General features: G+C 47.1%; 1 protein-coding gene across 1 annotated transcript in view; it reads left to right on the forward strand.

Moving 5' to 3' along the window:
- Positions 1-12,914, forward strand: part of LOC140159195 (paladin-like) — a 156,209-nt gene continuing 143,295 nt past the window's right edge. The window contains 1 exon segment of the mRNA XM_072182584.1: positions 1-248. The gene's annotated coding sequence lies outside the window, so the exon portion shown is untranslated.

Consider the following 12,914-nt stretch of genomic DNA (forward strand, 5'->3'; position numbering starts at 1 on the left):
TTTGCAAGAGAATTTACAGCTTACATTATATCGCAGTGTGTTGATTATTTACAAAATGTGAACATGGTGAAGCCTTGTAATTGATAAAAGCAACAGAAAATGACGAAGATATCATGTTGACATGCCAAAGGATCATATATTATTCGTAATTTACTCGTGGATGTATTATTTGGATTTAGCAGAAACGTTTTAAACTATTTGTAAATCAGTGCATTTCATTCCCGGGATTTCATTGCTCTGATCTTGAGGTAAGTGTCATCGCAAAGCATATAGCACGTATAGGTGAAGACGAAAGCCATTTGTGTGTGAGATTTACTTCCATTTATCAGCGGATCGTGTCGTTCGTTTATTGTCTATGTAAACGTATGGCGGAGACACTCATCAATATACATAATGGTTCAAATTATGTAAGCTTCCAGCTCGAATGCATTGATTAGCCCATAAATTATAACACATTTAGATAAAGAAAAAAAAAAGATTTGCTTGCTGGCCCTAGTCATGCTGATGATTAGTCCAAATAATCAGACCCAGAACAAAATATTAATTTCTGACATGATGATATGATGATGATGGCTGATGATATGGACTCTCCATGTCAGTCAAAAAAGGATTCCATTGATGTGAATTTCATTTTCAAAATGTTGGATATTTTTATTGAAATCAAATTGATATCGAACCCCGGATCGAACTTGGAAAATAATAATTCGCTCAGTTGCTGGCCCTGATGAGGACTCTTACATTACAATTTTATAGTTGAACAGTCAAAAAAGGATTCCATCTACATGAATTTTTCTTCAAAATGTTGGATATTTTTTAGTAGGGCCTACATTTTGAATTCCTTTAGGGACCGTTCACAAACACTTGTAAGGGGGGGGGGGCCCTGACATTTTTGACCCTCTTAAGGGGGGGGGGGCCCCTGAAAAAAAGAACCACAAATTTTCAAAAATTGAGTTTATATGCTTTTCTATGGGGTTGACCCATAATTTTCATGTCAAAAAGGGGGGCCCTGAAATTTTCGAGGTCTGTAAAGGGGGCCCCGGGAATTGTGCAATAAATTTTTTTGCATCAGGCCCCCCCCCTTACAAGTGTTTGTGAACGGTCCCTTAGAATATTTGGCACCCAACCACCAGTGGCATAGATTTCGGTTTGACATTGGGGGGTGGGGTTGGGAAAAAAACAGCACCTCTTGGCGACAGAATAAGTTTACTGTATGTATAAATGCGCGCACAGCATTTTGCCATATTAAAGCTGAACTGATGAAATATGGTGCAAACGTGGAATAAAAATTTGCACTTTTGGGCTAAAATGGTCAAATATGAGGTTAATTTGGTCAGATACCCACATACATACAGGCATCAACATTGGGGGAATGATTGAATGGATCACCCCATCCCCTGGCAAAATATTGGGGGGGGGGATTTAAAAAAAAAGCAAAATGGGGCCAAAAATATCAACATTTTTGATAAATGGACCGGTATCCTAAATCATGAACTTTCTGTAAAATATGTGTATAAAACAAATAGGATCCAAAAATCAATTGCAGAGGGAATAAAGGTCTAGTCTACTTTTGACCAGAATGAAGATTTCTTTTGAGTTGAAGAAAGAGTCCGCATTTGAAAAATCCACCCCCCCCCCATGAAAAAAAATCTGGATACAAGCCTGGGCACTTTATCAGCAGAGAGGACCCCCCTACAGGGACTGTCTTTTGGAATTTGCAAGAGAGCATTAAATAGCTCTTCTGGAGCCTTAACCTCAGTTTAGAGCATTACAATAGAATGTAAGGAGAGAATAGTCAACTAAAGAGAGTTAAAAATGACTCCTGTATCAGATTTGAGGAGAGCAGCAGAGAGTTATTGCTCTCGCTCTCCTCAAAAGGCAGTCCCTGCCCCTATTTTAATGCTTCTGCCACCACTGGTTACTGTAGTCTGATTTACCGGTACTGCAGTTTTATAGGAAGCAGCATTGGAATAGCCCTACCATAGGACCTTTTTAAATATGCTTTGATTCTGAGAACTCAGACTCAGTACACGGTCGATCTTACCGCTTCCGATGTTGATTAAGATACTTCTTGCATCGATCCCGAGATGCGGAAAAACCAATAGTCATTTTGTCCCACATAAATGAATAAATAACAAAACCCCCGATCCCCGGTGGACTCACCCAAAAGGTGACGCCACACCATATGATCGCCCTTTATCCTCCTTGGTCTCCGACTGACACAGACGTGCCTATCGATTGTTCATAGCACTGTGTATCAATTTCTCGACCAAGGCGAGATATACGGTTGTAGTTTCACACCTTAGGTAAAACCAAACCGATATTGTTCGGCTGAGGATAGTTTTGACGGCATTTTCTGGCGAAAAAGTGACAAAAAACGATCCAAAACTTAGCTACATATCGTGCCTCCGTTTGTATACGGGACACACGAGCAATTCAAAATGGCCGCTCGTTGACGCCATTCATTTTGTTTCCCACGTAAAACAACCATTGCAGCCTGTAAGTTACAATAGATGTTTGTACATACACATTGTATTTCATGTACGGTAGGTTATTGTTGCTATGTTAGGGTGATTACTCTATCGTTATGTCTTCATTACCGTCCAATAAAGACGAAGTTAATCAGATATTCATACGGTGGGGATTGGTAGGGACCCGTCTGACATTTTAGTAATAAAGTTAGCCAGTCCTTACTTTACCACTAACGTTAGCGACCAGCCTCCGTGCTCAGGTTTGCTTACTGGGCTTGAGTCGCGTGTTGGGGGGTAGTGCCCCCTCTCCTTTTCTCCTCGCTTCGCCTCGGCCCTGTCGGGCTTGCCCTTCCCTGGTGACGGAGCGGGACCCACACCCGCTCTGTTTCACCCACAGGAGTGCTCACGATCTTCTAGATGTCTTTCTTTTGCTTAGGACTCTCCGAGTTCCAGCTTGACGATTGGGATAGGCTCCGCCATCGCCATAAGACGAAGAAGAAATCTACCAAGGGCACTGGTAAGGTCGACACGGTGGATTCTGCTGTGACAGCCCCTATGGGTCATGGCAGGTCTGCTTAAGGGGCTCCGGTCCCCGGACAAGCAGGCGGTTCCTTCGGGACTGCTAAGGCGTCCAAAGGCTCAGCAGCCAGCGAAAGCACTGACTATACGCCGGAGCAAAGTAGCAGGTAGCAGAGCGGTAATCACCAGCTTTAAAAACCCTAGCGGGTTTTGCAGCAGGAGGATACCAGTCGACACGGTAGATTCTGCTGTGACAGCCCCTATGGGTCATGGCAGGTCTGCTTAAGGGGCTCCGGTCCCCGGACAAGCAGGCGGTTCCTTCGGGACTGCTAAGCGTCCAAAGGCTCAGCAGCCAGCGAAAGCACTGACTATACGCCGGAGCAAAGTAGCAGGCAGCAGAGCGGTAACCACCAGCTAAAAAACCCTAGCGGGTTTTGTAGCAGGAGGATACCAGCCCTCAGCTTAAAATCCTCACGGGTTTTTAGCAGGAGGACACCCGCCTGTTGCAGGCATGTCTCACGGGCTCAAACAGCCACAGTAGTAGCCAGCGACGGGCAGCATGCAAGGGTACCCGGGCTTGCCTGGGTTGAACCCTAGCATGCATGGGTTCAGCAGAGACGATACCGCTGCTAACGCTGTGGGTGTAGTCTTAGCAGAACCAACTGGGGTTGTCACACGGCAGCGCTCCATGGCGGGACCGCCGAAAGTGATACCCTGGGCCCTAGAATAGCTGCTGGCTGTCCACAGGGACTGGCTGGCGATTATTCAGGGGTTGGGCTCGCAGTCTCTCACGGGACAGCGACCCAGGTGCATTCGTGGCAGCTACAAAGACGAGCCACGGCTTGACTTCAGTGGTAGCCGCTATGCACCCGCCCATAGCTGCCGTGAGTGGTCCGCCACACACAGCGACCTTGGGCGAAGCTCTAGAGGGTACAGTGAGTAGCTTGAACAGCCTAGCTGATCAACAACCCACTTATGTCCTCGAGAGCCAGCGGAGCGTGGGTGATCCATTACCGTCAATGGGTCAATTACCCTCTCTTGATCGATCACTGTCAAATCAACAGGGCATAGCTCCATTGATTGACGCTGCCTATTCAGGTGGCGAGGTGATTGATCGGGGTATGCACGCTCAGCTACCCGTGGTACTAGGCAAGCTCCCTCTAGCCAAGGGACAGCCGGTATAGCGGGTACCCATACACACGGCTTGATCCCTTGCGGGGAACGCAGTGAGGCATGGGTACAGTGGTACACAGCCGGAGCCCTCACGGGCACCTACGCTAATACCGCGCGCGGTACCACGCCAGCACACAGCTTGATCCCCAAAACAGGGAACGCAGTGTGGCGAGGGTACAGCGGTCCACAGTTGGGAACCCTCACGGGTACCCACGCTGATACCGCACCGGTACCGCAGCACTCGCTTTAGTCGCCACAGTCTCTGTGGCAACAAGGGGAGGCGGTGCTGGTACTGCAGTACCCTGGGGTTACCCTGGTGGCGGATCCTTTCAGGGTCAGCTGCCGGCGGGGTATGCACCGTGGTACCCGCCGCAGGGTGTTTCTTCCACGGCCCAGCACCGTGGCAAGTGTCGCCAGCGATGGCCACGCAGTACCAACATCAGCTGTTGACCAGGCCAGCCGGCATGGGGCTAACCCAGATCTTGATCAGGGTAGGCCCTGTGCTGCTAGCGCTAGGACGACGGCTGCGAGAGCATGCGGACCCAGTGGTGCCATGGCGGATACCTCAGGGTCTTGCGGGAGTACTCCCTCTTCTGCTGGCAGGTAGTCGGCGAGCCACACAGTGGTTATGCCTTCTTACCCGCTTTCAGATGCCCGTCCTCAGTTACCGTCATCATCGGAGCATGATACGGATACTGTGGGCGAGGGAAAGGAGTCGGAAGCTGAGTCCGTAGTGACATCACTACAGTCTCCTTCCCCGCTGCCCCGCGAGGGGAGCAACAGCACTGATCTTCCTCCGGACACCCCTAAGGGGGAGTCCATGGAGGAGGACCAGGGATCCTTTCAGTAGGATGCTCAGCTGCTGCTTCCTCACAGGGCTCGCCTACCCGCTCACCCCCGGCAAACCTCACGGGTAGATATCGTAGGGCTGTCGAGCTCAGTAGAGCTATGACGCCGCGGGCTTGCACGCTTCCTCTGCGTGTAACGCGGGAGGACCACGGGACCTACCTGAGGGGATCCGAGAGGGACCCAGATGTCGCCAAGCGTATCACGCTCAGACAACATCTGAGCTCTTCCGCGAGGTGAGCCTATTAGCGGTGCTAACAGCTAGCCTCAACGAGAGCTCCATGGGCCTAGCCCATAGGGTGTCCACTCAGCCGGGGAGGGGCCTGCCACTCCAATCGCTCAACGCGATGGAAAGGCAGGGTCCTTTTTCTTTGGATGCTTCTGCGCCACGGTGGAGGACCGTGCAAAGAAGCTACCAACGGAGCACTCTGAAGAGGTCGGAAACTGCCCTTACCATGGGTAGGAGCTCCGACTTCAGCAGGCCGTGCACCACCAACAGTACCCGAGCCCACTACCTCTGCAGCACCCATTTCTGGGAGGCGCAAGGGTAGCACAGGAACAGCTGGCAAGCCCGAAGAAGAGCAAGCGCTCTTCCAAGGGAAGCTAGGCAGAGCATTCCTGGGGGCTCAGCGGTTTTCCACAGGGGATCTCCCAGTGGACTCACCGCTTATGGCTTTCACCCAGAGGTGGGAAACCATCTCTTTGAGCGCCTGGGTATGGTCAGTGGTGAGTGGGGGTTACAGACTGGCAACCCAGTCTCCCCACATTCATCTGCACATTTCAGAGGTCCACAGTAGTGCCGCCAGACGGCCCCCAGCGCCGGGCACTACTGACAGGGATCACACAGCTTCTCACGAAGCGGGCGATTGTCCCGGTCACCCCCCGTTCTACGGGTGATCTTGGAGCCATTGGCTCCAAGGAAGACCGGCGACGGGAGCCCCATCCGGAACCGCAGGCTGTTGAACACGTTCTTCAGGCCCAAGAGGTTCAGAATGGGGACTCTCGCCTCTGTGCTAGCCTGCTCCATCAGGGGCATGGGAACAGCATCGCTAGATCTCTCGGACGCCTATCTGCATATGCCAATCGCCTCTCAAGATCGGAGGCATCCGCGCTTCTAGGTACAGGATCAAAATTACCAGTTTTGATACCGCCATCCGGCCTGTCCATCTCTCCCAGGGTGTTTAACACTCTTGGTCAGAGCGGTGGCAGCGTACCTGAAGCACAGGGGTGTCAACATCAGTTGCTACCTGGACGTTTGGCTCATATACGGACGCACTCCACTGAAGACTACGGGTCTCATGGGGTTGATAGTCCGTAGGGTGCGGGACCCTGGATTTTTGATCAGCTCAAAAAGTCCAGCGTGGTCCCGACGCAGACACCACTATTTGTAGGGGCCCAGATCACCCTCACGGAGGGGTTCGCGGTGCTCTCACCCGAGCGGGCGACGAACATGGTGCGGTGTGCCTGACTCTTGGCCGAGTCTCGGGCAAAACCCGCTGTGGCATGGATGAAGGTGGTAGGCCTAATGGCCAGTATGGTAGACCTCGTACTGTACTGCCGTTTCTACGTTAGGCTGACCCAACTACACCTTCTAGCCTGCTTGCAGGCCCAGTCGTCACCCAATATCCCTCGCGGTTCCGTTGTCGGAGATCGCGCGAGAGGAACTCTGGTGGTGGACCCATCAGCCCAATTTGACCCAGGGTGTCAGGTTTCCTGCACCCCCGATATGTCACGTAGTGACGCACCATAGCGCCAAACGGGGCTGGGGGTCCACATCCACGGAGACTCCGCCTCGGGCCTATGGGGCCATAGAGACAGAGTTTCACATCAACCTCCCTCGCTACGAGGAGGTGATCGTGGAATCACATACCGTTGTCCTGACGGATAACACAACCGTGGTAGCCTACCCCAACAGACAAGGGGACTCCGGGCCACCACGATTGAGCCTGCATGCACGACACCTGATAGGGTGGTGCAAGTTCAGGCAGATTACGATGAGAGCGATACACATCGCTGGCGTCACCAGCATCCTCGCGCACAATCTGTCACGAGGAAGGGTGTCGGGACCAGCAGAATGGTCCCTTGCTCCGCAGGTCGCTCAGACGATCTTCAAGGGATGTACCACCCTCGAAAGATCTGTTCGCATCTCATCGCAATCATCCACTGCCGTGTACTGCTCAAGGGTCGCGGACCCCCAAGCATTCACCGTGGACGCTCTGTCCATAGACTGGGGAGGATGACAGCTTATGCAGTCCCTCCGATCTCACTACTCATGAGGGTGGTGGCCAAGATCGGGTGGGAAGACTGCATTGTCATTCTGCTAGCGGCAAGGCCGCTGGCACTCCCCGAGGTACCAGATCTACTCCGGATGCCCGGAGCGGAGGTACCCAGTCTATCACTAGAGCACCTGCAGTTAGCTGCATGGCCCTTACCAGGGAACACGCAGCGGAGGGATACTTTTCATCAGAAGCTGTTTTTCTCATCGCCGGGCTAGACGGAAGTCTACCCTCCGCACGTATAGCCAGAGTCTGGCTCCATACTACGCTTGGTGCAATGAGACAAATAGCTCTCCGCTAGAGCCTCTGTGCTGCTAGTTCCGGAGTTTCTGACAGAAAAGTTCCAAGCAAGACTTCAGCGGGCCCCTGGGGCCAGCTATAAGTCAGCTGTCCTCTCCATTCACCGAGGTTTCGAGACGGTCGACTATCATAGCCGATGGTTACCTTATTAGTCTACGCCTCGACGGTATGTTCAACGAGTGTCTACCAAAAGGAAAGTGATCCTCCTAAGGGATCCCAACACAGTCTTAGATTACTTTAAGGGTCACCCTTTTTATTTTTTGTCAAAAGCGACGCTTAAATACGTAACTCTCAAGATGGCTTTCCGGTTTGGCGTTGGCTTCGGGACGGCGGTGCTGAGTTGCACACGGTCTCGAGGTTAGCTTCCGTGTTCACAAACACTGGAGCGACACTGTTTGGCGCTCTGTTCTCGTGACTACTGAACGGGCGCGGTGCATACCGACATTCGCCCCTCCAATCCCCAGGGTTGGGCAAGGTTCGGCTGAAGCCAAAGATAGGCTGGGGTGTCCGATAAGGCGCTGCAGCACTATTTCTTCCGAACACAAGCCTTGCGAGGGACTCACGACCGCATTCATCACCCTTACAGAGTTTTCGGTCCAGCCGCTGTCGCAATGGCTGGTCCAGGTGTTGGTGGGGTCCGGGGATCGCGAAGGTTTCGCGTCCCACCACCCACTCGACACGAGCTATCTCATCATCTTGGGTATACCGCTCGGTTGTCCCTTGAGGAGATCTAGCAGGCGGTGTCCCGAAGCCACCTTCGCCCTTTCTACGATACTTCCGCTTACGTTAGTAATCAGAGACGGGCGGAGGTTTACCGACATTGTTCGGGCGATCATAATACGGTGGTGTACGGGTACCAGGTTTTCAGACTATACAGAATACTCAGCATGGTAAGAACCAGTGTCGCTATTCTTAACCACCAAACTTATTAAGTAAGGAGGTTTATGTCTGTGATCGCGTGGTCTTTTTGTTTCCCGACCGCTTGGGGAAAATATTTTCTGACCTCGCTGAAAACCATCGTTACCGCTCCCGATCCCTGATCAGATGCTGACCAATCTTGTACCTCCATCCGTCGGTTACTTGCTAGATCGATCTTTCAGATGTTGATGCAAGAAGTATCTTAATCAACATCGGAACGGTAAGATCGACCGTGTACTGAGTCTAGTCCCAAACAAAAATGTTTGGTAGACTCATAACCGTGCGATCTTACCTTTCCGATGTTGATTATCCCGACCCCGCCACCCCTACAAGTTTGGTCCGAGTAGGGGATCCCAAGTCGGATAAGGGAAGATCATATGGTGTGACGTCACCTTTTGGGTGCGTCCACCGGGGGATCGGGGGGTTTTGGTTATTTATTCATTTATGTGGGACAAAATGACTATTGGTTTTTCCGCATCTCGGGATCGATGCAAGAAGTATCTTAATCAACATCGGAAAGGTAAGATCGCACCGGTTATGAGTCTACCAAACATTTTTGTTTGGGACTAATATGCTTTGACTGCTCCACCTAGAAAATTGTTGGGGGAGGGGGGAGCGGTATGGTCACTGGGTTTAGCAGTTGTCAGTATCGCTGGGTTTACCAGTTCTTTGGGATTGTCACAGTCAAAAGGCTCTATAGGGCTACATTGGACCAGCCATGTTCAGATTGACATTCAAGATTTTGAACCTCTAAACATAGTTCTAGTTCCAAGTAGTACGTAATTCAAAGTCATGTCACTCTTGAGCAGAGCCATAGCCAGGGGTTTGCGATGCACGTCCCCCCCCCCAAAAAAAAAGACCCAAAGAGTCCCTTTTTTGACCCAAAAGGTCCATTTTTGGAAATGTGTAGCAAGGGAAAAAATAGATAATAACAGGATAATATTTTTTAATCCCACAAAATTGGTTTTTCTAGAATAAGGAGTAGTCGTGTGAACGGCAGTGTAGTCCCGGGTGTGGACTTTGCAACCAATTAGGGTGGGGGATTCAACCCCCCAAATAAGCTTCTGATCTGATCTCCCCCAAATAATGATAATAATAATATGCACATATTTATTAAGCACTTTAAACAAGAATCTCGGTGCACTGTACAAAGCATTAAAAACATAAAAACGATATGCAAAAATTACACGTATACAGAGATAATTATTATGTATATACAGCAATAATTATTGGTCTAGGCTTTTTTCTGCCACCTCTGCATCCTGTTAGTGTCTTTTTAAAAATAATCAAGTCCTTGAATTTTGACCAAATTGACAGATTCAATTTATAATTGGGTTTGGATATCACACATTTCTGCAAAGCAAAAAGTGCATTTCCGCTGTAGAGGAAAGGTCGCATTTGGCATACAAAATATTAAACACAATCAGTATTTTAGCGTACGGTATTACAAACCCAGTTCATACACAAATGAAGCATATAATCACAAAAGAGGGAACTTAATCACAGCATGGTTTTCAAGTACTCACATACACATTGATCATATAATAATTGTCCAATAAAAGTCCAAAAGAATGCTACACAAATACAGAGTGATGTAGAGGTGCAGCCATAGCACCTCCAACTCCCCCACCCCCATTGGCCTTATTTTTGTTTGTTTTCAAACTTTTGACCCCTAATTGAACTTCACCCCCTCCCCTCCCAGTGAAATTCATAAGCAGGGGATGTTGGTGAATATTGACTTTGAATGGGTAGTATGGCTGGTATTTGCAAAGCATACACCAAAAATATACCAAATTTACTGAAATATGTACCGTACTAATTTTTGATTATTTCTAATTCTATTCAAAATTTCCGTCATTCGTCGTGTACGGTCACATATGGTAGATTGGTGGTTTATAATTCTAATAGATAAATAAATAAATTCATAATAAATAAAGTTAAAGGTTGCTCACCCCTGTCTTGTTTCATACACATACCTTTTAAAAGATTTGTTATAAACCAGTAATTGCGAAATGTCCATCAGAAATAAACCAATAAGAATGACATATTTTTGTTGGTATCCATGACAACTAGCTGACCTGTATTGACAATTGAACAAACAAAATAATAATATTATCCTTTCTCCCATCTTATAGCTTTGACTCACTGTATTGTAAGCCTAACTCCCATACAGCAATGGCCTTCATTGTCAAGCGTCATATTTAAGTATAGATTTACACGATTCTAAAATTATTTTGTTATAGTGAGTAGCACACTGCTGCAATGTCGCAATTCAGGCGATATTTTCATTCGCAGTACGATAACATAAAAGTATTGTGTTTGAGGAAGTAATTTGTAGCTTATCATGATACGTAGTCTGATATGGTCAAATTTGAAAAGATATACTGATTGCTACACTAAATATATATTTTCTAAATTTGTAGTTAAATGTTGAGTTAAAAGTGTAATTTTCCATTGAATGACTCATGTGCCAAAATTGGAACAACAAAAGATAAGATACTGTGTCATTCTGTATGCTTCAGCAGTGGCGTACCGTAGCCGCCCCAACCCCGGGGGGCTGAAGAAGAAACAATTTTGCCGCCCCTTCCTTAACAGCCCGAAAAGGTTGACCCAATTATTTTCACGGTCGTTTGAAAAAGTGAAAAGCAAAAAAAAAAAAAAAAAAAAAAAAAAAAAAGGATTTTAGGCGCTAGCGCCCTAAAAGCAACCTTTTTTCAAAAATGTTTATGCTTTTTCATGTTTTTGCGCCATTTTTTCTTTGCTAATTCGTTTTGCCGCCCCTTCCTATTTGCCGCCCCTGTTTTTGCCGCCTTCTTCTTCCGCCCTTCGCTTTTTGCCGCCTCTACTTTGACCCGGGGCTGGCGCCAAAGCCCCCCCAAATACGTGCATGTTCAGAGCATTATCAGTGGCGTAGATGTCTCTTTGACATGGGGGGGGGGGGGGTTGGAAAAATTTCTTGAATTATTGGGCTAATGAAATGAAGTGATAAGTTTCCCATCACATTTTTTTTTCAGTGAAATACGAGGTCATGATTTCATTATTCATTATTTTGGAAAATTTCATTATTGTCAAAACTTTCATTTACATGGCTATTACCTATATTGTTTAAAATGAAAGACCATCTCAAAACAGGTATTAATGCTTAAGATCATCATTACAGACATTGTGCAACAGATTGAGAAAAGATTTGAATTTGTTTTTATTAAAATGAAACAAAATTTGCCATTTTTGTAATCACTGGAAACTTGATCTAAATTTTCATTATTTACCACATCCTGTACCCCTACAACTGAGAAAAACTGCTGATTATGATCAGCAGAGGATGTCAGACATTTTTTGATTATTTCCATCTCAATTTTCAGATAATTTACTTTTTTATGAAAATAAGTTTTGGTCAAATTGAAAAGGTGATGGGGGCGGGTGACAGGAAACTAATAATTTCATTACATAGGCCTTTTGTGAATCCAGCACCTTTTAGCAACAGAATGTTATTGGTACAAATGATAAAAAAAATTGGCCATATTGAAGCGCCACTGATACGCCACTGAACATGTGAAATACTTGGACCCGCAAAAGGGCCTTTACAAGCTTTTACAAGACCACACTGCATGTTTCTTACATGTGTATATCATCCGTAACCTTTGGACCATGCTACAGTCCATGAGCAAACTTGACCATTGTCCACATTATCGCCTACTTGTAGAGGACCATCATTCCAAGAAAACTCCTCTAAGCACAGCTGTTCACACAACTGAATGTGTCGTGTAATTGACATTAGCAATGATCAGATGAGTATGAACCGCTAAGTGTTTGAACCTTTGAATGTAAAAATGAAAATCATTCAGAGTTGTGTCCACAAGTTTACGTTATATTACTTTTCTGTGTCTAGAAATTAAATTTCAAAGCTAAATTTGGCCAACAACATTTTCTTAAGAAGAAAATCATTACTGTAAATTCATTATAACATTTATAACTGCCCATTCCTGCATCAATGTTTCCAATAAACTTTGCGTCTTATTCCCGGTCTTATGCCTGTAAGTATGCAGTCATTCTAATTGAATCCATTTCTATGGTGTATTTTGCATATTGAAGGTCTGAAGTAAAGTGTTGATTTATCTTTCAACATGACCAATGTTCATTGCCTAAAGGCCTATACAGTAGTGAAGTCATTAAAAAAAAATTCTGACCAACCAACCAGCCCCCAAAAAAAAAATTCCACTGGAGGGCAAGCAAACAAATTCTTCTTTGGGCTTATGCATCCGCACACCAAGCCGTTGAACGAACCATCAAGGGTTGTGGTCCTCTAGCTGAGTTTCATTCAAGTGTTTTCTCCCATGTGGATATGGCTACCCATGTCACACATTACCTCTAATGATTATGAGCTTAAATGATGCTTACATAATGTAGCATATCT

Source organism: Amphiura filiformis, chromosome 8, assembly GCF_039555335.1.
Source record: "Amphiura filiformis chromosome 8, Afil_fr2py, whole genome shotgun sequence".
NCBI classification, from domain to species: domain Eukaryota; kingdom Metazoa; phylum Echinodermata; class Ophiuroidea; order Amphilepidida; family Amphiuridae; genus Amphiura; species Amphiura filiformis.